The sequence below is a fragment of the Lissotriton vulgaris genome, chromosome 8 (assembly GCF_964263255.1).
Source record: "Lissotriton vulgaris chromosome 8, aLisVul1.2, whole genome shotgun sequence".
NCBI lineage: Eukaryota > Metazoa > Chordata > Amphibia > Caudata > Salamandridae > Lissotriton > Lissotriton vulgaris.
Window position 1 is genome coordinate 635,698,109 of NC_141696.1, and position 25,685 is coordinate 635,723,793.

At 49.5% G+C, this 25,685-nt stretch overlaps 1 protein-coding gene across 1 annotated transcript in view; it reads left to right on the plus strand.

Moving 5' to 3' along the window:
* The window catches only part of POLA1 (DNA polymerase alpha 1, catalytic subunit), a 2,033,948-nt gene that overhangs the window by 947,366 nt on the left and 1,060,897 nt on the right, over nt 1-25,685 (plus strand). The gene's annotated exons all lie outside the window — the stretch shown is intronic.

The following is a 25,685-nucleotide window of genomic DNA, read 5'->3' on the forward strand; positions in this document are numbered from 1 at the left end:
TGGCCAAGGAAGGGGCACCCAAACACGTAGGCCTGTGCAGCAACAGTCTCAGCGCAGCTGTGGACATGGGACCTGCAGAGGTGGGTCACTGGGCCAGCGGGCGGGTCAATCCACCACCTCCCCTGCCGCCACTGCCTCCAAACCTTCCTAGTCCGGTGTTTTAGGCCCACCAAATGCCAGTGGGTGGCAGGATTCGCATTCACCTCCCCCTTAGGCGTACCATCAATTCGGACAGGTAGGTGTTACAGATAGTCCGAATGGGCTACTACCTCCCCATCGCATGTCGGGGGGATCACTTGGCACTGCTCCAGCAGGAAGTTGCGGCCCTCTTAGCCAAGGGGGCTATTGAGCGTGTTCCGAGGGCAGAAGTAGGTTGCATTGTTACCCCCACTACTTCCTGGTTCCAAAGAAGGACAAGGGCCTGCCTCCCATCTTAGACCTTCGGAACGTCAATCGCTTCCTCCGGAAGGGGAAGTCCAAGATGGTCACACTACCTCAGGTCTTGTCTGCCCTGGACCCGCAAGACTGGCTGGTAGCGTTGGACTTGCAGGACGCCTATTTTCATATCCCTGTCCTGCCGGCCCACTGGCGTTACCTGCGGTTCACGGTAGGCCACAAGTACTTTCAGTTCACCGTGCGCCCTTTTAGCCTACCAGCGCCCCTCGGGTGTTCACGAAAGTGATGGCAGTGGTTGCAGCTCATCTGTGCAGATCTGGGGTTTGTCTTCCCCTCTAACTTGACGACTACGGCCGACCTCCTGCATTTGCTGGGGTTCTCCATCAACGTGCCGAAGTCTCACCTAATTCCCTCTCAGAAGCTCCTCTTTATCGGAGCGGTTCTAGACACGGTTCTAGACACGGCGTAATTTCGGGTTTATCCTCCAGAGCAGCGAGTCAGGGACATTTGGGCTATGATTCCGACCTTTGGCCCTGGGTTTCGGGTCAGGGTGACCTTGAAGCTGCTGGGCCTCATGGCCTCCTGCATCATGCTGACCAATCATGCCAGATGGCATATGCGGGCTCTGCAGTGGGACCTGAAGTTCCAGTGGGCGCAGCATCAAGGGGACATGCCTGAGCACGTCCAGATCTCAGAGGGCACTGCACTGCAGTTGCAGTGGTGGCTCACGGACCAACATTGGGTCAGTGGCAGATCCCTCTCCCTTCCCCAATCGTAGCACACATGGTTATGGATGAGTCCCTCCTGGGATGGGGCGGCCATATGGGAGAGGCGGCGATCAGAGGCCTCTGGTCTCCAGCAGAGTCCAGGCTCCATATCTATCTTCTTGAACTCCTGGCAATCCTACTTGCACTGAAGGCATTGATTCCCTCTGTCAGGGGGAGAGTAGTGCAGATGTTTACAGACAACACCACCGCCATTTGTTATTGCAACAAGCAGGGCGGGCTGGTGTCGTGGACCCTATGTCAGGAGGCTCTGCGTCTCTGGACATAGCATTTCCTTGACTGTTCAACACTTGCCACGTTCTTTGAACGCCAGGGCGGACTAACTCAGCCGCAGGTGCATGATGGATCACGAATGGCGTCTTCACTCGTGGTGGCGCAAGGCCTCTTTCAACATTGGGGCGAGCCTTGGTTAGATCTATTCACCGCCGAAGAGAACGTGGAATGTCATCTCTTCTGCATGTTGGGAGTTTCCAAGGCGGCACTCGCTCAGCGACGCTTTTCGTCACGAGTGGAGCTGCGGTCTATTGTACTCTTTTCCGCCTATACCACGTCTATCCAGAGTGCTGAAGAAGAACAGGCGCGACTGGGCCCAAGTCATTATTGTGGCCCCGGACTGGGCTTGAAGAGTTTGGTATCCCGAGCTACTCAGTATCGGCATGGATCCCCCGATCCGACTGCTTCTTCAGGAGGATCTTCTGTTGCAGCAGCAGGGGACAGTCCTCCACCGAACCGGTCAGCCTCCACCTACATGCGTGGAGATTGACCGGCGACAGTTGACTCCATTTGACTTGCCTCATGAAGCCTGTGGTATCATTCTGGCAGCCAGGCGTCCCTCCACAAAATTGGTATACGCCTGCAGGTGGAACAAATTTGTGGCATGGTGCACAGCAAAGGCGGTGGACCCCCTTTCTGCACCTCTTTCAGAAGTCTTTTTAGTCCTTTATTTCTCTGGCCCAGTAGGACTCTGCTCTGGGCGCTATTAAGGGTTACCTTTCTGCAATTTCGGCCTTTCTCAGACTCCCTGATTAGCCCTCTCTTTTCAAGTCCCCTGTTGTAAATAGATTTCTCAAAGGCATTACACACCTTTTCGCTCCTATTCCGTTTGAAATGCTGCAGTGGAACTTGAATCTGGTCCTTACTTATTTGAGGTGTGCTCATTTTGAGCCACTTCACCACTGTCCTCTTCTTTTATTGACTTTGAAGACTGCTTTCCTGGTTGCCATCACCTCCGCTAGGCGCATGAGTGAGCTCCAGGCTCTTTCCTGTAAGCCTCCCTTTTTGTCGGTTCATCTGGATAAAGTTGTGCTTCGTACTCGTCCTTCCTTCTTGCCAAAGGTTGTCACTGCCTTCCAGATCGGGCAAACTATCACCTTGCCCACTTTCTTACCGCCTCCGCATCCTTCCAGAGAGGAAGAGAGGCTCCACCATATGGACCCAAAACTTGCGCTCTCATTCTACCTGAATCGCACACAACAGTTCCAGGTGGATGACCAGCTCTTTGTTGGCTACGTAGGCACCCAGAAAGGCTGGGCTGTACACAAGAAGACTATCTCCCGCTGGGTCGTCTGGTGTATCAAGTCCTGTTATTCTCTGGCTAAAAAGGAACCTCCGGTGGGGTTGCACGCCCATTCTACCAGGGCGACATGTGTCAGGCAACCATGTGGGCCTCGCTGCACACTTTTACTAAGCATTATTGCCTTGTCAGTCAAGTCCATAGAGACGGCTTCTTTGACCGTTCTGTTATCTGTGACTCTCTGGTGTGATCTTGGTTCGCAGATCCACCACCGGGGTTGGTATTTCTGGGGTATCTATTCTAAGGTAAGGAATCGATCACTAACGTGTTTCTTTCAGATGAAGGTACTTACCTTCGGTAACGATATATCTGTAAGAAACATTAGTTAGTGATAGATTACTTACTGCCCCACCCATCCTCCCCGTTCTGCGAACTGATTTCTAGGGTTAAGGTCATCCCTTTCAGGGCCCTAGTTTCAATACACCAGTGATCAGTATCTTGCATGGCTCTGCGTTCCTAGCACGGAAAGTCGTGTACAGAACTGACGTCAGGGCGCTTCTAAGTAGCTTCAGCCACGTCATCTCTGCGACTACAATGCCAACGACGTACGCGGAGCAGCATGACGATGCCTACCAACACGGAGGGGTACTGCTGATAAACTTTCCGGATCTAGTCTGACGTCTGTGGGTAATTCTAAGGTAAGGAATCTATCCCTAACTAATGTTTCTTAGCGATATATCGTTACCGAAGGTAAGTTACTTGTTCTTTAGTGTGTCGCCGGTGCTGGAGTCAGTGGTGTTGGAGGCCGGGGTGGTGGTGAGGGTCTGGCGGCAATGGAGGCAGGAGAACTGGCCGTGGGTCCTGTTTTGCGAGGCTTGTTGGCATTCTCTAAGTCTTCCAGGGTTGAGTGCTAGGATGGTGGTGGTGTCAAAGCGATGGAAGTGAGAAGTCCAGGGTTCATAGCGCTGGCCGGAGACTGGCGCAAGACGGGCTTGCCTTTGGTGCACAGGCGGCACGCACACTGCAGAACAGCGAAACGGCCGCCATTAGGTAGGGGAGGTAGGAGGGAGGGGAGGCGGTAGCGGGGAATTCTGTGGGGGAGGGGCCGCAGTGGCAGCAGCGCCGAAAGGAACAGGCAGGCATGAGAAAAGAAAAACAGTGGTGGAATTAGAGCAAGACACAGATGGGCGCAATAACTGTGGCAAAACGGGGAAAAATTAAGAAAAAAAACGGCTGAGAGGTTACGGTGGTTGCAGGCAGTCTGGTTCTAGTTGTAGCAGGCAGCAGGTGCAGGAGCGGGCAGCAGCCTTGAACCTCCCAAAGAGGAAGTCTGGGTCTGGAGGCAAGAGATGGCACAGCGGAGCTGGGCGGAGAGAGTTGACCTAACACATTAATTATAAAGCAATGTGCGTTTTAAAGGACTACTTATCCCGGTGTTTTTTTGCTTCAGTTTGAGGTACTGTCTCCGACTTAGGTACTTTAAATATATTTTTGTTTTCAAATATTCTGTCTTCTGTAGTCTTTTTGCTTGGTAATGGGACCCATGCCTTAGTGGCACTGAAGCTTAGGGAACCAGCATGAATTTAAAAGTCTGCTGAATATTAAATAACTACTTTTAAGGAGCTATATTTTAAAGAGTCTTAATGTAGCCCATTTCCTGACCGAGCATGTTTGATTTTCTACATCTGCCAAATTTTAGTTGAACTGTTAATCAGAAGCCCCAGTGCATATTTTGGCTCATTTAGGAAGATCGTTATATCAGAAGCCAAGTGCCTCTTGTTTTCATAGAAATGCTGTTTTTACTGATTAATGCTACTGTAGGAGAGTAGGGTCTGCTATCCTATGGTCACCCCAAATTTTTGTTTTTTGCTTCACTGGTTTTCGACTTAATGTGGCTGTGGGCCTGCTAATCAGACCCACAGCCTGCTGTTCTCTCTCTAAATTCACATACATGTACTATAGGTACATAACCCAATTGGAACTGGACTCCTTGTCAGCCCCTGTACCATGCACTATAGGTGCTCAGGGCATAGGTGCCAACAAGGCCTACCAGGGGCTGCAGCATATCTTTTGCCACCCTGGCTGGTACTTAAATCGACACAACTGGCTGATCCCTCAGCTGGGGCAAAGTGGTGTAATCACCCCTTGCTTAGATATAGTATATCTATATCTAAACCTATATCTGGACACATATACACCTATAAGTCACTCCAATGGCAGGCCTTAACAATCCTGGAGGCAGAGTGCTTGGTTTTATGTGAGATGGTGCTCTAGCATTAGCTGAGCCTGTCTGCAGCTGTCGGGACCAATTCCCTTAGCTGTTCCGGGATAATGCCAAACCATATACTCTTAAGTGCATTATAATCCTCGCGGTTATATGTTAACTTTGGTTTGGCTTTATCAAAACATGTTGTGTAAGGTGTCATACGATTTGGAATACTATCCCCTCGACAGTCCTGTCGACGGGGATAGCATTCCACCCCTCTAGAGGGAGAAGACATGTTACTTTTCTAAAACGCTGTTGATTTTAAAAGAGCCTCAGCATCACAAAATGGACGCTTCTCCCACAGACACGAGTCTGACCTCCTGCTGCTGACCGAAACTCAGCAGAAGAGGCCTGGACAAAGGGTTTCCTGTCGCAGGGAGGTGTTACACCACCCCAGACAGGAGATAGTGGATTGTAGCAGGGAGGTTTGAAAGAAACCAGACACTGCCTGGGGAGCACAAGGCTTGCCCTTGCATAATCCGGTCAAACCGGTTCTGGGGCTCACCAGCCCCAGTCCCAGCGCAACCCTGGACAAAGGGAAAGGGGTGTATCCACCCCCTTCCTGGGTCCCACCCATAGGAGGGACCTAGCAGGATATCCAGCTCACCAGATTGGTATATGAGTGGGAGCAATGCCCAAGCATTCAGATAATCCTGACTGAAACATATGAAACGAAACTCTGGAACCTTCGACATCCTACTCGACATAGAAGACTGAAGAATCTCCCTTGTGGTCAAAGAGTGACCACCCTGTGCAAACAGGCACCATCCAGCACCTCGACGCTTGCTTTGTTGCAGTTCCCGCCGGAACTCGAGCGACAGAGTTTGACAAGACCAAGCGTGCCTGCCTTCTAACAGCCCGATCCACAGTCCCTGCAGAGCTGAGACCCGTGGAGGCGACCGGAAGCGTGGGGCCCGCCATCTTGAAAAGTCCACGAGACGCTGACCGTGCAGCCCACGAGTGACCCTCGAAGCTGTACACCGGGGTTTGAGAAGCCCCAGCCCTGAGCCTCTCTTGCACCGAAGCTCACCCCTCCACACTCGACGAGTGCTGCGTGGGGCCCTTCTGCATCTTTTGGCTCAACGCGTTGGCCCGGTCACTTGCCCGTTGGCTTGTGGCCCCTGTGCCGACGAACCTTAAAATTCGACTTGTGATTCTGTTTGCTCCTGACTTGCACCCGCTCCTCTGAAAAGGAGCACCCGCTCTGACCCTCCTGGTCCGAGTGCAACGCCATCTTCGAATCCTGCGTGGGTTGCCCTTGCCAAGGGTTGTTTGCTCCAATCCGGAAGCCGACACCGCCGACAGCGAGAGCCTGCGTGGGACAGCTCGTGATCCACTCCTGGACATCCTCGGTGCCCCAGAGTCCATGTGGCAGCGGAGAGAAGCGACCCGTCAGCGACCTGAAAGCGCCCGACATTGCCTGGTTCCTTCTGGTTCAACCTGGTCACTGCTAAGTGACCCATACTCTGTCCCCTCTGCTTTCAGATCATCTTAAACTTCGATCCACCCTTGGATCACACCGGACCCTTCTCGTCTCGATGCCTGCAGCATCTTCAGCTCCAAGCACCAGCAACCTGCGTGACAAAACCCAACACTACTTCGCACCTGTGCACCCGCTTCCTGTTGGTGAGGTAACTCAGCAACGCCGGTGTTCCCACACTGGTACACAGCTCTAGTGTTTGTGTCTTAAGTTTGGTCCTTCTAGGTTCAGCGAAGTATTCTTAAACAGTAACTTTATAACTTTTACGCACCGTTGACTTTGCATTGGTGCATGCCTGTGCTTTAAGCGCTGCACCGAATCCCGCGGGCTTTTCCCGACTTCAGCATTGCTAGTCCTGACTGCTCCCAGCGATTCCCTAGGCCTAACCACTGTTCGATTGGTATCTCTTATACCACTTTCTTAATATATGGTTTGAGTGGCCACCCGCCCTCATCCATAATTGTGCAACTTTGTATGTTTAACTGTGCTTTTGTTTAAACGCTTGTGCTTCTAGACTCATAAAGAGTATAGAGGATTATTCTAGTAATAAATACATATATTTTTATAATATATAACTTGTGTGGTGTCCTTTCATTTGGTATTACAGGATTGTGATTGGTAAAACAGCTTGCTTAACACGATCTCTTGAGTTAAGCCTTTAAGGCTGCTTAGTCCATGCTACCCTTAGGATAGCTTGTCTATAAGGTTGACTTACAACCAGACACTATAAGGGATTGTTTGGACTGATACAAGGTGGTTCCAGAATTGGAAACCTATCAGACCAACTTCTCACAGCTACCTTCACACCAACAAATTCCAGGATATTTGGACATCTTCCTGTCTATAGGTTCTTTCGTGGCATACTATCTTGATCCTACTAGTTGACCACCTCATTGCTTTGATTTGTGCCAGTGGCCTTGTAGTTAACAGGTTTCAGTTAGGTGAATTCTTCATTCAACCACTTTTTGAGTATTCAAAATTGTGGGAATGCAATGTTCGAGGCATATGAGCTGCAGATTACACACTTTGCATAGATAGTCACCTAGTGTTGGGCCCGGATGTTTGCAGTTTGTTGTTGTCCTGAAAAGTTCTTTGGAAGTCACGAGATAGGTGACTCCTTCTTTGGACCACATTGCGCATGGGCATCGGCTGCATCCTCAGATTGTTTTTTTCCGCTATCGGGCTCGGATGTGTTTCCTGCACTCCGGTTTGAAACCGAATTTCCTTCGACGCACAATCCTCACCTGGTTCGACGGTATTGTCTCGATCGCGATCCACATCGACGCGATTCTTCAACAATTTCGAAGTCTTCCATTCCGGTTGTCGCCGAAGGCCTTCGGGCCTACTTAGGCCTCATCTTCTGGCTCATGGAAAGGACGCCATTCAAGAAGTGCCCTCAATGTGGGTCGAAGTTTCCCCACACTGATCTACATGAGGTGTGCAACCTTTGCCTCTCACTGGAGCACAAGGCCAAAGACTGTTGTGCCTGTGCCTCTTTCCGCTCCAAGAAGACTATTTGGGACCGACTAGCTCGAAGAACAATGGCTCGCTCGTCAGCTTCGATCCCAGACGACATCTTTGGAGAGGGCGTCAACGTGCCAGAAAACCAGCACGCCGAAGAAAGCTCCAGCTCTTCTGATGCCAAAGACTCGGATGTCGAGGACATCACTCCAGCTCAACAGGTCGTAAGTAAGACTGTCGACCCCAACCCTTCCTCGACACCCTCAAAAAAGGCTTTGGGCACACCCTCACCTTCGGGCCCGGGTGCACACAGAGAGACTGCTTCCCACGCCCCGCCTTCGACCCTTGCAAAGAAGCCTACTAACCCTTCAGGCGGCTCTGGCTCGAGCCAGCCTATTCCTGGTGCCGGTCCGATACCTACACTAAAGAAGAAGCCATCTTCCTCAACCACGCAGATCGCTGCTCCGACACCTAAGCGCTCTGCGCCGAAGACTGGCAGCGGCTCATCCATGCCGAAACCTCACTCTGAGCAGAGTCAAAGATCACCCAAAGGCCCCGACTCGCACGCTTCGGAGCCGAAAAAATACCCGGAACCGAAAAAAACATGTTCCGGTAAAGGCATTTCAAAAGGCCACACTTCTAAACCAAAAGACTCTAGACCATCTACAGACTCGCTGCCGAAAAAACCTCCGGAACCGAAAACTTCAACGCCAAAGCATCTGCCCGCTACAGAAGAAATATTTACACCAGATCCTCACCAAAAAACTCTTGTTAAAGACCCTAAGCCTGGCCAACTAGCTCTTAGTTCCAAAAAGAGACCACTAGAAGCGCCAGCACCACCTCCTCCTCCTCCAAAGAAGAGACATTGCAACCTCTCCATTAAGGGTCCCTTCTCCACCACCTCCCCATACTGCTCCTCCTCCTAAAACACCTCCACCACATCATTCGCCTACACCATCCACTAATCCAGATGATGATGTACATACAGACTGTCATAGGTAAAGGTGCACATGACCCATCAGGGACCAATAGTCCCCCCTCAGTCACCTAATCCTTGGGATGATTATAACGCCCCTGATGTGCCTTACGTCCCACAAGATGATGTATACCCTTCCAGGCCTTCTCCACCAGAGGACACTATAGGTTTTTTACCTACTAGTTCAAAGAGCTGCCCAGTATCATGGGGTTGACATGCACACTGATGCTGTGGAGGAAGATTTTCTTTTAGACACTTTTGATAAAACACAAAGGTCTACTGCCATCTTGCCCATGCTTAAAGGCGCCATTTAGCACTCAACAGAGGTCTTTAAAGATCCTGTTAAGGCTCGGGTCCTCAACCCTCCCATTGAGAAAAAATATAAAGCTGCCCCTACAGACACTTTTTACATCAAAGGTCCAGCACCACTAGATTCTTTAGTAGTGTCTAATGCACGTAAATGTGCTAATTCACAAACATCAGGCGAGGCCTCACCACCAGATAAAGAATCTAAGCTCCTTGACGCCTCTGGTAAATGAACAGTGTCACAGGCAGCTAATATTTGGCGCATTGCCAATACTCGAGCGTTGTTGGCAAGATATGACCGGGCACATTATGATGAGCTGGAGTCCATAATGCAGCATCTGCCAGACAAATATAAAAATAGGGCCAATGAATTCATACAGGAAGGTAAAAATATTACTAATACTTCCATTCGTTGTGCCCTAGATGCGGCAGATACTGCCTCAAGGGCAATCCATCAATACCAGTACCCTTTTGCGGAGACGTGCCTGTCTACGAATTTCTGGTTTTAAACCTGAAGTACAAAATTCCATCCTCAATCAGCCATTTGATGAGACACATTTATTTGGCCCTAATGTTGATGTGTCTTTAGAAAAGATGAAAAAAGACACTGACACAGCAAAATCTATGGGGGCCTTGCAGCTGCAAGCTCCCAGATGTTCTTTTCGTCGCTCATCGTATAGAGGCAACACAAGAGGCTACTCCTCCGAAAGCCCCTCCACTTCCTACAAAACCCATAGTCAATCCACATACACTAGGGGCTATCAAAGAGGGGGTTACAGGGGTAACAACAACAAAGGCAAAACCATAACTCCCACTCTGCCTCCACCCCTACCTAATGACTCCACCCCTTCCCCCACAACATTACACTCCTATGGGGGAAGACTGCAGCAATTCCTTCCTTCCTGCCTGGATCAACATCATATCAGACAGATGGGTGCAACAAATTATTCAGTCAGGGTACTGTCTAGAACCAAAATCTACCCCCCAAACATACCACCCAAACAGCATCCAATGTCACAAGAACCTCTGTCACTGTTAAAGCAAGAAGTAATGTCTTTGTTAGAAAAAAGTGCAATAGAACTAGTTCCTCTGCATCAGCAAAACAAGGAGGTTTACTCCCTACATTTTCTTATTCCGAAAAAGGACGTCTCTCTAATGCCTATTCTAGACCTCAGACCGCTAAACGTATATATACAGTCAGACCATTTTCACATGGTCATACTCCAACAAGTCCTTCCTCTATTGTTACAAAACGACTTCCTTGCTACTCTAGATCTCAAGGACGCATACTTCCATATTCCCATTCACAAGGCTCACAGGAAGTATCTCAGATTTGTAATAGACGGGCAGCACTATCAATTCAAAGTACTCCCATTCGGAGTCACAACAGCGCCAAGAGTATTCACCAAGTGCCTAGCAGTAGTGGCAGCACATTTACAAAGAAAGCACATACATATCTTCCCTTACCTCGACGACTGGCTCATAAAAGCCAGCTCATACCACCAGTGTGTGGAACACACTCGCTCCACAATCCAACTGCTCCACAACTTGGGGTTCACAATAAACCACACCAAGTCTCATCTGCAACCATCCAAAGTACAACAGTACCTCAGTGCTACAATAAACACCTCAACAGCGCTAGCTTATCCCACTACAGCAGAGGTCTTCAAACTTTTGTAGGTTGAGCCCCCCCAGCAAATTTTTTTTAGATGTCGGGCCCCCCCACCACCCGACAGAAATTTCTGGACTCTGGTACACTAGATATTCGACCGCCGCCCTCATATCCCGGGCCATATCCGGCAAATAATGTTCAACCCAATAAGAGCTTGTGTCTCATTGCAGGTTACTATGCAAAGGCAATATACCGGAATGTATATCAGCAGTCTTGCCAAGTATCACGCATCCGGCGTGACGCTAACACATTTCAGTGTGGTGTTTCCACATCACCGCACTGAAATGCATTGTCACGCATTTTTGCCACTGACTGGCACTCTGCTGACAGCGCTGAAACAACGCCTCTGACACCTGTGTACCGTGCGATTGCCCGGGCCGCAGCAGACTTCACTTGCCAGACTAAGTAGCACTAAACAGTTAAAGATCATGCGCTCACTAGTGCGTGCTACAATGTTACAATCTGCCCAGGTGCTGCCTAGAGAACCGGGCGGGGCCTGCCCACAGCAGTTGCGTTACAGGCGGCTCTGTGGTGCCGTGGGGGGGTCGGATGTGGTCCTGTTACAGGAAGTGAGGTGGGAGAAGCGCCAGGGCCTGGGTCGGACTCGACTGGAGTTGTGTTGTATGTCGGTCAGACCGCAAGGCATCTGAGTCTGAGTGGCATGCGCTGCTGCGGGCTGCCTACGCAGGGGGGCGAAGCAATAATTTATTATAATTAACCCGGCGGCGTTGGACCGGCGGGACGGGCAGAGCATCGACCTGAGTGACTCTGGTAGGTCATTCGAGGCCTCAGAGCGAGCACCATGACCCCTGACTGCAGCAGAGCCGGCACGAGCGAGCATGATGTGGGCGGCCGGCACAGAGAGAACAAACCGGGCATCTGGCCGGCGAATATGAGGAACTGCAGCTGCTGTTGCCCGCCTCAGGCGGGCCATCACCAAGTAAATTCAAGCAAGTAAGTTTGTGCCTAGCCCTGAAGTCATGGGCATAAATTAAAATGATCGGACATAAAGTTCAAAATGTGCTATGGCTTGCCTTGCCTGGCTTCGTTCAAATTCCATGCACACATCACAACCCCCGACACCCGTACTCCCTCACAGCCACACAGACTTCACTTCAGACTGTAGACAACACACACCGGCATATTGCATGAAAAGTCAGAGGTCATTCAAATAATTATTCAACTTGGGCGAAAGATAAGGTCTACAGCTAAATTCAGAAAAATATGCACACCAGATAGTGTTTGCGCCGAGAAAGGTGTATTTCAATATCTTTAAAATATTTACACAGATTTTGGAGTTATGTATTGCCTGCATAAGTAGAACACATTGTACGCGCCCTTAAAAAGTCCTGGTAATCCAGAGCACTTGATGCGCATATATGCTGTGTATCTGAAAGCCTCCAGTTTAACGCTCTTTGTTGTTGCTACTTGACGTGGTCTGCGTCGCTGAACGCGGGACAAATGAGAAGGAAATGTGTTGTGTGAACACTACACTAAACGATGTCTTGCATGCCGAGCTTGTAGTGAGCACACGAGTGAGAGCTCAAGTCGAAGCCGTTACTGAAATGCCGTAGGTCTTTGAAGGTAAACACTGCCTTTAAATATAGCAGTGCATTTGCATTGAGTCTTTGTGCATGTGATATAAACACAAGTTACATTGCACAAGGTCAAATTCATTTTTTAAGCATTTCACACCGTTTTTGGTCTCTCCGAGTTAGTTTCTATCTGTCTGCCCTGTGTTTATAATTGTCAGTGGCAATTCATCCATACCTTTATGTCCCATGTATGTGCCCCTTTGGTGTGGGTTCCCTGTGCCTTTCTACCCTGTCTGCATTAAGTTGTAGTAGAGATTTGTGTTGCGCATATAGTTGTAATTTCTGATGTTTATGTGTTTCCCTTGTCTTCATTGCCTCATTTTGCTCGCTAGAAAGTGTCGCTCTCACTCACTGAAATGTCACTCATAATAACACTGAAATTATTCAAATGTCACACATGGCAATCTGAAACCCTGGCAGCTGTGTATCAGTTACACATATCTGGTGTTTGAAATTACTTATGGGTGTACATTCAGTGCCGTGATTGCTTTGGTTGTGCTCCCATGTTCTGAAGTTTTACTGTGTTACTTTGCTAGTCTAAGTAATAGGACCTGGAAGAAGATCAGACTGCTTTAAAACGGTTAGCTCGTGGAATTAAAAAAGAATGAGTACGTCCTGCCCCATCGATTACCCCTCCCTCACTCTCCCTCAAACCCTCTATTCAACCCTCCATTACAGACGAACCCGCAGCCAATTCCTCCCCACCCCGACCCCACCCCCTTCCAAAAAGCCTTCTTATCTGATGTACATTTTATTTCAGCAAAGCCCTTCATAGCCAGGCGACGGAAAAACTCAGGAACAAAGAAGAAAAGGCAGCAAGCAGTGGAATGCAGGAACTTTAAGCACGCAAATTTCGCGGCAGTTCCTGCAATCTCTGCTGCTGTCCCATCATTGGTGGAACGTCAGTGGTGACGTTCCTACCGGCTGATTAGCTGCTGCTGCTCCGGAGGTCTCCTATCAAAAAGCCCCATATGAACTGGGTGACCTCTTGCGATCGTAGCGCAGTACAAGTTAAACAAAGGTAGGATTTTACAGAGAGGTGCGCCCCCCCCCCTGGGATGAGGTCGCGCCCCCCCAGGGGGGCGGGCCCCACAGATTGAATAACTCTGCACTACAGTAAGGGTAGCCAGCATGCAAACCCTTCTCACAAAGTTTCAGCCACAACACTCCCTTCCAGTACGAGTGTTCATGCAACTCATAGGGATGATGGCCTCTTGCATTTTCATAGTGCCCCATGCAAGACTTCAAATGCGTCCTCTACAACAATGCCTATCACATCAATGGAACCAGGCTCAAGGGCAATTAACAGACCTAGTGTTGGTAGACGGTCGGACTCATCACTCTCTGCAGTGGTGGAACACCAAAAACCTTTCCAAAAGGTGACGGTTCCTGGAGCCAGTACCACAAATAGTCTTGACAGCGGATGCATCGCTCTCCGGCTGGGGAGCCCACCTGCTGCAACACACCATGCAAGGCAGGTGGACACCACAACAAAAGTTATTCCATATCAATCACCTACAGTTACTAGTTATATTCCTAGCACTGAAAGCTTTCCAAAAACAAGTGTCCAACAAGGCTGTGTTAGTCCGCACCGACAACATGACAGCCATGTACTACATTCAGAAACAGGGCGGGACACACTCCCTGCAACTTTCTCCACTAGCTCAGGACATATGGCGCTGGGCTATACCTCAAAACATATTCCTTCTAGCCCAACATGTTCCAGGAGTACAAGACAATATGGCAGATCTGTTAAGTCGTCAGACACAACAAACCCACGAGTGGGAACTTCATATGGAAGTTCTTCAACCATTCTTTCAGATGTGAGGACAACCTCAGATGGATCTCTTTGCCACTCACGAAAACGCCAAATGCCCAAGCCTCGCCACCAGATATCCACACCCATTGTCCAAAGGCAATGCAATATGGATGAACTGGTCAAACACATTTGCTACCCTTTTCCACCTCTACCACTCATGCCACTAGTAGTACGCAAACTACAGCAGCATTCTCTAACCCTCATCCTAGTTGCTCCAACGTGAGCAGGACAGCCGTGGTACACAATACTGCTACAACTTTCTGTGGTACCGCACCAAAAATTATACCTATCTCCACACCTTTTTAACACAGAACCATAGAGAGATCGGGCACCCGGACCCAGCGCAGCTCAACCTAGCGATTTGGCTCCTGAGGTCTTAGAATTTGGATATCTGAACCTTCCTCCAGACTGCATGAATGTCATAAAAGAAGCTAGACGCCCTACCACTAGAGCATGCTATGCAGCCAAGTGTAAACGCTTTGTAATATATTGTCACAACAATATTGTTAACTCCTTCGACGCTCATGACGAGCTCAGCTCGTCATGGTGTACACCTCCATACACATGACGAGCTGAGCTCGTCATGAACAATGGGAATCAACATATCTCAGCACACTAGGAAAATAACACTAGCATCGATGGTGTTAATCCCCTAGACGTGTCTATTCAACACATCATAAGATACTTACTGCACCTCCAAAAATGTAACTTGGCCTACACGTCTATTAGACTGCATCTTGCTCCAATAGCAGCATATCTGCAAAACAGACATCTATCTCTGTTCAGGGTGCCTGCTATTAAAGCCTTTATGGAAGGTCTTAAAAGAATAATTCCTCCCAGAGTGCCACCTTCACCTGTGTATAATTTAAACCTTGTTCTCACACGGCTAATGGGACCTCCCTTCGAACCATTACATAAATGTGAACTACAATTTTTAACATGGAAGGTTGCGTTCCTAGTAGCTATTACTTCTCTGCGAAGAGTTAGTGAACTACAATCACTAACAATTCAAGAACCCTTTTTGCAAATGCATCTTAATAAGGTTGTTCTGCGTACTAATCCAAAATTCCTGCCCAAAGTCCTTTCTCCCTTTCACCTCAATCAATCTGTGGAACTGCCAGTTTTCTTCTCGCAGCCACAGACAGTAGCAGAAAGAGCTCTTCATACCCTAGACGTCAAAAGAGCATTGCTATACTACATCGAGAGAACACAACCCTTTCGCAAGACAAAACAACTTTTTGTGTCTTTCTCACCACCTCATAACTGTAATCCCATTTCAAAATCTGGGATAGCTAGATGGATTGTCAAATGCATACAGATTTGTTACCACAAAACTAAACGTACGTTATCTGTTCCTCCTAAAGCCTATTCTACAAGAAAAGGGCTTCAATGGCATTTTTAGGGAACATTCCCCTAGATGACATCTGCAGAGCACCTACATGGTCTAAACCGCACACATTCACAAAACACTATTGTGTAGATGTGCAAACCAAACAACAAGTTAATGTGGGGCAGGCTGTTCTCAAAACATCATTTCAAACTACTGCAACAGATAGGGGTGGTCGCCGCTAAGAGTGGGTACTGCTATACAATCTATGCACAGTGTGTAATCTGCAGCTCATATGCCTTGAACGGCAAATGCTACTTACCAGTATGCATCTGTTCTTGGCATGTAGAGCTGCAGAGTTACACACGCCCACCCGCCTCTCCGGCTACCCTTGCCTGTTCCAGTATTATCTTAAAGCTCCATCATTTCCCTAATGGCGAAAAACAATCTGAGGATGGAGCCGATGCCCATGCGCCATGTGGTCCAAAGTAGGAGTCACCTATCTTGTGACTTCCAAAGAACTTTTCAGGACAACAACAAACGGCAAACATCCGGGCCCAACACTAGGTGGCGATCTATGCACAGTGTGTAACTCTGCAGCTCTACATGCCAAGAACAGATGCATATTGGTAAGGAGCATTTTCCTTTTAATTCTGGTGCATTCTATGTTCCTGTTTTAATCTTAACTGCTACCACTCCTACAAATATCTGAGAACAGAGGGTGTTGGACCCATCAGTGTCATTTATACATTAATGTGCTCTCATGTCCTCATCATTCTACACCACTGCAATAACCTGGGACATGAAAAGCAGTCACCAGTGCTGTGGTGGCATGAACAAAGTTTCCAGGGCCCCAACCTAAGGCTAAACTAATTCAAAGATGAAGAATCAGCTGTTCACATGGTGCGGAAGGAAAAGCTGCACGCAGACTGACTCTGAAGTTTGGTTCATGTTGTGGCCAAGAGGTCTATATCTGCTTGAAACTTCCACTATTTTTCACAGTTACTAAATATGTACTATGGCTGTTTATCCAAGGATCAGGAGGGCCTGATCTAAAACAACATTTCAGGATACCCATGTGAAATAAATGCACATGCAATGAATCTAAACGGACTTTATTTAAAAGTATATGATTATACTCGAACTCTGGCATGGATTAGCCCTCTTGAACCTAAAAGACTTTTATTGCAGAGTGAGCTTGAGGGAGAACCCCAGGGCATTGTTACATAATGCATTCAAATTCCAAATAAACCTGGATAATCTAGTAGCAGAGACGTATTTTGCCAGTATTCAGGTTTACCTTTGAAAATGTACCTTGAATGGCTATTTGCATTCTGGGGATACACTTTGACAGTGCTTTTTTAATAACACCATATGAATAATGGACTCCTTTTAACTACTTAGTGATGATATAAGTTATATATTGCAGGTGAGAGATATTATCTTCTTTACTGTTCATGATTCCATGCCAATGTTGAAGTAGAACCCGTGATGTGAAGAAAGAATGTTTGTGGTTGAGATGGTTGGCATTTGTTCAGGATTGCTGATGGATGAGGTGTTAACAATAAATTGTTATTGTAGTCAAGCTACCAGCGTTGGCTTAACTTGTGGGGATAACCCCATTAAAGAAGTGATGATTGAAAATTGTCTCAAACCTCAAAGGACAATTAACTCTTTGCAGTTCCGCATTGTACAATTCAGCCACTAAGTTTTTCTCTTGTCTGTTTCACATCAAAGGATACTACTTTGCCAATAATTTTTGGCGCACAAGGGTACAGCGTAGGTAGGAGACAGATCGCTTTAGGCTCGAGGGTCCAATAGGACCTCGAGCTGATCAGCTGGCATCGGGCTGGAACAAGGCATGAGTTTTGAGTGGCTCGCCCACCCCTAGCTCTAAGGTATGTCTTTAAATTTAAGATAAGCTATTTAGGGAAGCAAATAAAAGAAAATTGGTGACAGGCACCAAGCTGTGGAGTAAAACACAATCTGCATTTCTAAGAGGTGAAGCATTATATGTACATTTTGACATTTGCCTAGAGAGAAATGGAGCAAAACAACTGCCATCTCCTCCACAGTTGATGCACAGCGATGCAATTGTGGCCATTTTGAGTCCTCAGTGTGATGTTCAATGAAATCTGCCTGCCAGGGGAATAGAGTAGAGGGTGCACATGTAGACAAAGCACATTGTATATAGCTTAACGGCCCAGAACCACTGCCTTTAGACACAACGTCTAGGTCTCAACGGTGCCCATCTTGAATGTTTGGTCTCATGTGCATTAATATGAATAAACTTCATGACTGCTTGTTTTAAAAAAAAAAAAAAATTCTCTGCCCGTGCTACTCTGACGAGCTCAACTTTTTGCTCAATTGAACAGCACGGTTAAGGGGGACAAATGCAGAATATTTGCTTGTTAAAATCTGTGACCGGGACACCTACGTGCAAATATTTACTGCATATATGGGATGACACTCAAGCAAGTTGCAACAGAAGTGAAACTTAATATAAATGTTGATTTACTCATCTGAGAAGTTGGACACATCATTTGTCAAACTCAAGTACTGTTGTTGAGTTAAAGATTGAAACTGATATATAGATCTGAAAGAAACAGGTTAGTTAGATTCCTTACCTTAGAATATCCCCAGGCGTTAGACTGGATCCGGAAGGTTTTCGTCAGCAGTACCCCTGCGCGTCAGTAGGCGTCATCTGCGGCTCTGCCTCTGTCATAGGCGTCGTGATCGCCAGAATGACGTAATCGGAGTACTTAGACGCCGCCCTCGCGTGCTGCCGTCAGTTCTTCTTTTTTCCGTGCCAGCAAGCGCATATCTGGGAAGAGCTAGTACCCGTAGTCAGTTTTTGACTAACCTTTTGGTCTTTTTTGACTATCTTTTTTTGAGTTGACTTAGACTCCTGGTGCCGGTAGGGATGCCCGGTTTCAAGCCGTGTGACGCCTGTCACCGACTGATGTCGGTTACTGACCCCCACCGCCGGTGTCTCTGTCAAGGGCCGACCAAGATGACAAGTCGTGCCCCATCTGTCGGGCCTTGACCTCAAACGCTAGGTGGGAGCGGTCCTGTAAGCTTCTCGAGATCAGACAGTCTGCTCCGCACCGCTCAAGGTCCCTGTCGAGGAGGAAGTGGAGGGACAGGTCGCAGAGCCGCAGCAGCCACCACCGCTCGTCGAGTTCAAAGTCCTCGCATTCAGGTAAATCGAGGCATGGGAAGAAGTCAGAGGCGACATCGCTCTTCTGACTCCCCTCGCCGGTTGCATGACTCTGACGAGGCTTCGGGTGGCACCACCCACGCGGCCCCGCCGGAGCCGCAGGCGTCGCATCCAGCTCCACACCCTCCGGTCCCTGGGCTCAATGCAACGCCGGGCGAGATTTCCTTGTGGCCATGAGGACCCTCTTTCCACCCTCGAGACCCACTGCGACTCCTTCGGGCCCCGTGGGTCCGACTGAGATCCTAGCGTGCCGGCGGCTTTGGCCCCGGCGCCGTCGGCGACTTCAGTCCCGGCTCCGCAGGACCCCCCGGGATCCAGACCTGGATCCCGGTCGACACCAGTTGACCTCACGACTCCTCCGCTGGCTCTGATCCCTATGGTGCCACTCCCGGCGCCGTCCTCTGACTACGCCACCCCCGGTTTTCAGTCCGGGTCCAATTTCGAAACGGCGCCGCCTCCGGTATCGGTGGGTGAGCAATTAATCTATGATCCAGCTCCGTCATTTATGCCTGTTTCTCAGGACACGGATGAAGGGTAGGACTGCTTGGGGTCTGAGGACCCTGTAGCACAACAGTGCCAGTTATGTCAGGACTGGGCAGATGAGCTGCGGGAGGCCAATGGTCTTGACACAGCGCTGACACTGGCTTCATCTCTCCTCCCTCCGTGGCTGCGGAGGAGGGTGCAAAATATGGTCTGGTGTTGCACAGGGCAGTCAAGGCCTTGGCTCTTGAGCTCCCTGCTGCGGCTGTGATGACTAATCTCCTCACCGAGGTGCTTCAACCGCCAGTAAGCTCTTTGGAGCCTATGCTGCCGTTCCATGAGGCCCTCACGGACGTTCTGATGGGCACTTGGTCCAAGCCCTCCACAGTACCCCCTGTGGATCTGAACGTGGCCCGACGCCACCGCCTGACTCCGGGCGACCCCTGCTTTATGTCCGTACACCCCCACCCCTGAGAGTCTGGTGATCCAGGCCTCTACGTCCCAGACTGCATTCCCGACCGCTCCCCCGGATTGGGAATCCAAAAGGCTTGATCAGTTTGGGAAGAAACTGTTCTCCTCAGGCAGCTTGAGGTTGCGGTTCATTAATACTGCATGCCTTTTGGGCCATTAAAACCACTCTCTTTGGGATACGGTGGCGGACGTGCTGCCCCAGTGTCCGGAGGAGGCCCAGACACTGCTCACCCAGGCTCTTGCTGAGGGGGTGGGATGCAGCACGGTATTCTGTCCGATGTGGACTTGATACCACGGACTCGCTAGGCAGAGCGATTTCCACGACGGTGGCGATCCGTCACCACGCCTGGCTGAGGTCCGCCAATTTTTCCGGGGATGTCCAGAACACTGGCGACAAAGCGGACCGTGCGTTTGAGCGTTTTTAAGGACTGAAGGGCTACGGCCAAGTCCTTGGGCCTGTCAGGCCAGCGCCAGCAGACTTCTGCTTTTCACCCCTTTCGTGGCTAAGGAAGGTGCACCCCTACATGTTCGTCCAGCCACAGGCCGCAGACCCAACCTTAGCGTGGTCGCGGACGTGGTAACCGCCGTGGCATTGCAGGGGGACAGAGGCCCGGTCACTCCACATCCACTCCAGCAGCATTCACCTCAAAGCCTTCCGAGTTTTGAAGCCCATTCAACGCCAGTAGGAGGCAGGGTTCGCCATCACGTACTCTACTGGCGTACCATCACTTCGGACAGGTGGGTGCTGCAAATCGTCCGAAGGGGCTAATCCCTCCCCTTCGAGGCGACCCCTTCAGCCATGCCACCGCAGTACCACCCTATGTCGGGGGATCACTTAAAACTTCTGCAGGAGGAAGTTACGGCCCTCTTGGCCAAGGGGGCCATCGAGCACGTTCCAGGGCCAGTAGGACGTGGTTGATACTCCCACTACTTTCTGGTTCACAAGAAGGGCAAAGTGGCCTGTGCCCTATCTTGGACCTCCGGAGCGTCAACGCTTCCTCTGGAAAGAGAAGTTCAAGATGCTGACTTTAGCTCAGGTCCTGGCTGCCCTGGACCCTGGATGGTTGCGTTCGACTTGCAGGATGCACATTTCCACATCCCCGTCCTGCCAACCCACCGGCGCTACCTGCGGTTCACGGTAGACCACAAGCACTTTCAGTTTACCTTGGTCCCCTTCTGCATCACCAGTGCCCCTCAGGTGTTCACGAAAGTGATGGCGGTGGTCGCAGCTCATCTGCACAGGTTAGGGGTTCCAGTCTTCCCCCTATCTCGACGACTGGTGTTGAAGGCGGGCTCGCCCCAGACAATCGTCTCCCACCTCCGGACTATGGCCGATCTCCTGTACTCGCTGGCGTTCTCCATCAACTTGCCGAAGTCACACTTGAGTCCCTCTCAGAAGCTCCTTTTCATCGGAGCGGTTCTGTATTCGGCGCTTTCGGGTTTATCCTCCCGAGCAGCGGGTTCGGGATATTCAGGCTCCGATTCCTATCTTTTGCCCTTTATTCCGAGTTTCGGTCAGGCTGACACTGCGGCTCCTGGGGCTGATGGCCTCCTGCATCCTGCTGGCACATCACGCCAGGTGGCGGATGCGGGCTCTGCAGTGGGCCTGAAGTTCCAGCAGGCAGAGCATCTGGGCAACCTGTCTGACCACGTCCTGATCTCAGAGGGCACTGCAAATCAGCTGCAGTAGTGGCTCCGGACTGTGATTTGGTCAGTGGCAGATCCCTCTCCCTTCCCCAACCGAAGCACATGGTGACGGATGCGTCCCTCCTGGGATGAGGGGGCAACATGGGAGAGGCGGAGATCAGAGGCCTCTGGTGGATTCCCAGCTCCATATCAACCTTCTGGGGCTGCGGGCGAACCGGCTTGCACTGAAGGCATTCTTTCCCTCTGTCCGGGGGAAGTGTAGTGCAGGTGTTCACGGATAACACCACTGCCATGTGGTATTGCAACAAACAGGGCGGGGTGGGGTCGTGGACCCTATGTCAGGAGGCTCTGCGCCTCTGGACATGGCTGGAACACCAGGGTGTCACCCTGGTGGTTCAAAACCTGGCAGGTTCCCTGAACGCCAGGGCGGACCAACTCAGCCGCCGGTGCATGATGGATCACAAATGGCGTGTGAACTCTCGGACGTGGTGCAAGGTCTCTTTCAACAGTGACAGAGCTTTGGTTACATCTATGCGCCACAGAACAGAACGCGCAATGTCATCAGTTCTGCGCGTTGGAATTTGCAAGGCGGCCCTTGCTGGCGACACTTTTCGTCGCGAGTGGAGCTGTGGCCTGTTAGACACCTTTCCGCCTATAGCACTTCTGCTTATAGTGCTGAAGAAGATCAGGCGTGATCGGGCCTAAGTCATCCTTGTGGCTCCGGATTGGGCACGAAGGTACTGGTATCTCGAGCTGCTCAGTATTTCAGTTGATCCCCCGGATTCGGAAGACCTTCTGTCATAGCAACAGGGGACGGTCCTCCACCCGAACATGTCCAGTCTCCACCTACATGCGTGGAGATTGAGCTGCGACAGTTGATGCCATTTGACTTGCCTCCTGAAGTCTGTGACGTCATTCTGGCAAGAAGGCGTCCCTCCACAAAAACAGTATACGACTGCAGGTGGAACAAGTTTGTGGCATGATGCACAGCGAAGGCTGTGGATCCACTCTCTGCTCCTCTTTCAGAGGTTCTCCTCTTTCTTCTGACTCTTGCCCAGCAGGGCTCTGCTCTGGGCACTATCAAAGGCTATCTCTCGCCCATTTCAGTCTTCTTGAGGCTTCCTGATCAGCCTTCTCTTTTCAAGTCCCCTGTTGTAAATAGGTTCTTGAAAGGCTTCACGCACATGTTCCCTCCTGTTCCTTTTGTGATACCTCAGTGGACTTGAACCTGGTTCTTACTTATCTGATGTGCGCTCACTTTGAGCCACTTCATAATTGCCCTCTTCGTCTTCTGACTCTCAAAACTGCTTTCCTGGTTGCCATCACCTCTGCCAGAAGAGTGAGTGAGCTCCAGGCTCTTTCTTCTAAGCCTCCTTTCCTCTCAGTCCATCCGGACAAGGTTGTTCTGAGGACTCGTCCTTCTTTTCTGCCCAAGGTTGTTACTGCCTTTCACATCTGCCAGTCCATTACCTTGCGCACCTTCTTTCCGCCTCCACATCCCTCGAAAGAGGGAGAGGCTCCACCGTCTGGACCCAAAACGTGCGTTTTCCTTCTTCCTCAACCGCACACAACAGTTCCGGGTGGACGACCAACTCTTTGTTGGCTACATGGGCGCTAAGAAGGGACGGGCGGTGCACAAGGGGACCATCTCTCTGTGGGTCGTTTCGTGCATCAAGGTCTGTTATTCCTTGGCTAAAAAGGAGCCTCCTGTGGGGCTAGGAGCCCATTCCACTCTGCCACGGCGGCTACTACTGCCCTGGGTCGGGGAGCCCCCTTGCAGGACATTTGTCAGGCAGCTACGTGGGCTTCACAGCACACGTTTGCCAAGCACTACTGCCTGGACAGTCTGGTCCGGAGAGATGACTTTTTTGGCCGTTCCGTTCTCCAGGACTTCCTGGTGTGATCTTGGTTCGCAGACCCACCACGGGGTTGGTATTGCTGGGGTATCTATTCTAAGGTAAGGAATCTACCTAACGTGTTTCTTCCAGATGAACAAGTTACTTACCTTCGGTAACAATATATCTGTAAGAAACATTAGTTAGATTCTTTACCGCCCCACCCATCCTCCCCGTTCTGCGAACCGATATCTAGGTTTAAGGTATCTCCCTTTGAGGGCCCTTGTTCCAAGGCACCAGTGTTGGTTTCTTGCATGGCTCTGTGTTCCTGGCGTGGAAAGCTATGTTCAGAACTGACGTCAGCGCGCGAGGGCGGAGTCTAAGTACTCCGAAGACGTCATTCCGGCGATCTCAATGCCGACGATGGACGCGGAGCCGCAGATGCTGCGTACCGACGCGCAGGGGTACTGTTGATGAAAACTTTCCGGATCCACTCTGACGCCTGGTAATATTCTAAGGTAAGGAATCTAACTAATGTTTCTTACAGGTATATTGTTACTGAAGGTAAGTAACTTGTTTTTCTTGACCACTGGTACGACGAGGGTCTGGTTTGTATGAAAAACTTCACCACTTCATCCATGGGGACTTGTTTGGAGAAAATCCACAAGATTTTAGAATCGACACCTGCTTGTTTTGTAGGTCTAACAAACTGACTATCATCTCCGCAATCTCCCATGCTAGATGTAGGAACCCAGAATTTCACTGCTTAGTGCACCCTGATAAGGGAAGCAAATAGCTGTGCTCAGTGGGGAAAGGATCAACACCTTTGCTATTGTCTGACTTAAGGCAATCGGTCCCACATCAAAACTGGGGTTTTAAGACCAATATGGCACATCGCCCGTTTATTGGACTTAGCCTGCAAACAAAGATTCTCTTGGATTAAGACCATCGCCCAACAAGGGGCTCAAATATTGGTAACCATTGCATTCCCCATTGCCATTGTTGCAACCAATGTTTGACTGCTAGAGAGTGCAGCTCTCTTAAGGCGACACCGATGGATGCATAGTACATCTTTCTGTCAAAGGTCAGGTGACATTTTTGGACATAGGGTACATGTTTAGTCCTTATTATGTAAGCAATCTAATGAAGCTGTATGCATCACAAAGATTAACTCAAGAGAGCTCTTCATTGCCCTACAAACAATATGCCTGTATACCTCTAAGACAAGATAGCCTTGCACCAACAGAGATTTTTCATAAAATAAACTGTTTTTGGACATACATTCAGCCTTCCTTTCTTCAAGCCCAATGTTTGTCCTGGAGGGCCGGTTCCATGCCAGTTTTTTAGCATATTCACATTTAGATAAATGTAGTTATCCTACAAATCGGACTTAGACCCGGCCCTCCAGGACAGGCATTGGAGAACCCTTCCAACGAGCATAATAAAGATTATATCACAGGCCCCAGACATCCCAATTCCTCTGTGGACAATGTGGTACAGCCAGACCAAGTCACGAGGTCAAACTAAAAACAAAAAGCATTTTTTTAATCTCTCCTTCACCACCTTTGCAAGGTGGTTGAAGGGAGATTTATTATTTATTTTTTATTTCATCTTTATTTTACGAAGTTTTATATAGCGCGAACTTGACCCAAAGGTATTGGGTATCAGAGCGCTTTACATAGCACCAGTTGTTACATGAGGACACGCTCATTTTTGTTAGGCACGGGGAGATTAAGTGATTCGCCCAGAATCACAGGATGTTCAGCATCATTGGCGAGACTCAAACCTGGTTCCCCAGATTCGAGGTTGACCGCCCTAGCCGTTAGACCAACTCCTCTCCCCAATATATAATAATTTATGTCTTAAATAGGTGGCAGATACATTAATTAGGAGAAGTGGGTGCTGGACCCCAGTATCAATGTCAGGGACAGAAGCTCATCAGTAATAACATCTGCAAGTGGAGATTATACAGATGACCATAGTTGCCTACTTGCTTGCATCCATTCCTCTGATCCTCCTTGGCAACTGCTTCTGATGACGAGGGTGAGCAGCACCCAACTCCTAATAGCTCTGACTTGGGCCTGGTAACTCTAGCCCACATAGCTGTGGATGTTGTCCACACCAATCCTATTCTATTCAAGACACGGCCTTCGTCTCTTTAAAAAGGGTAGCAGTCGGGTTCTGTCTTCCGATCTGGCTCCCTGAAAATGACAGCGTGTCTCCTGTTCATCTGGTGTTCATCCCTCAACATTGTAGACGCATGCCATCTTATCTTAATGGCTGTCGAGCTGCAGTGGAAATACACAGCCTAGTTTATGAAATTGAAAAGCGTTTGCATTCTGGCATGCTCCAACACGTTGGATAGTAGAGTTGCAAAATCTTGCGTTCCCTTAACTGCTGCACTTGCCACAGTCCTGCATTGTCAGCCCCACAGTC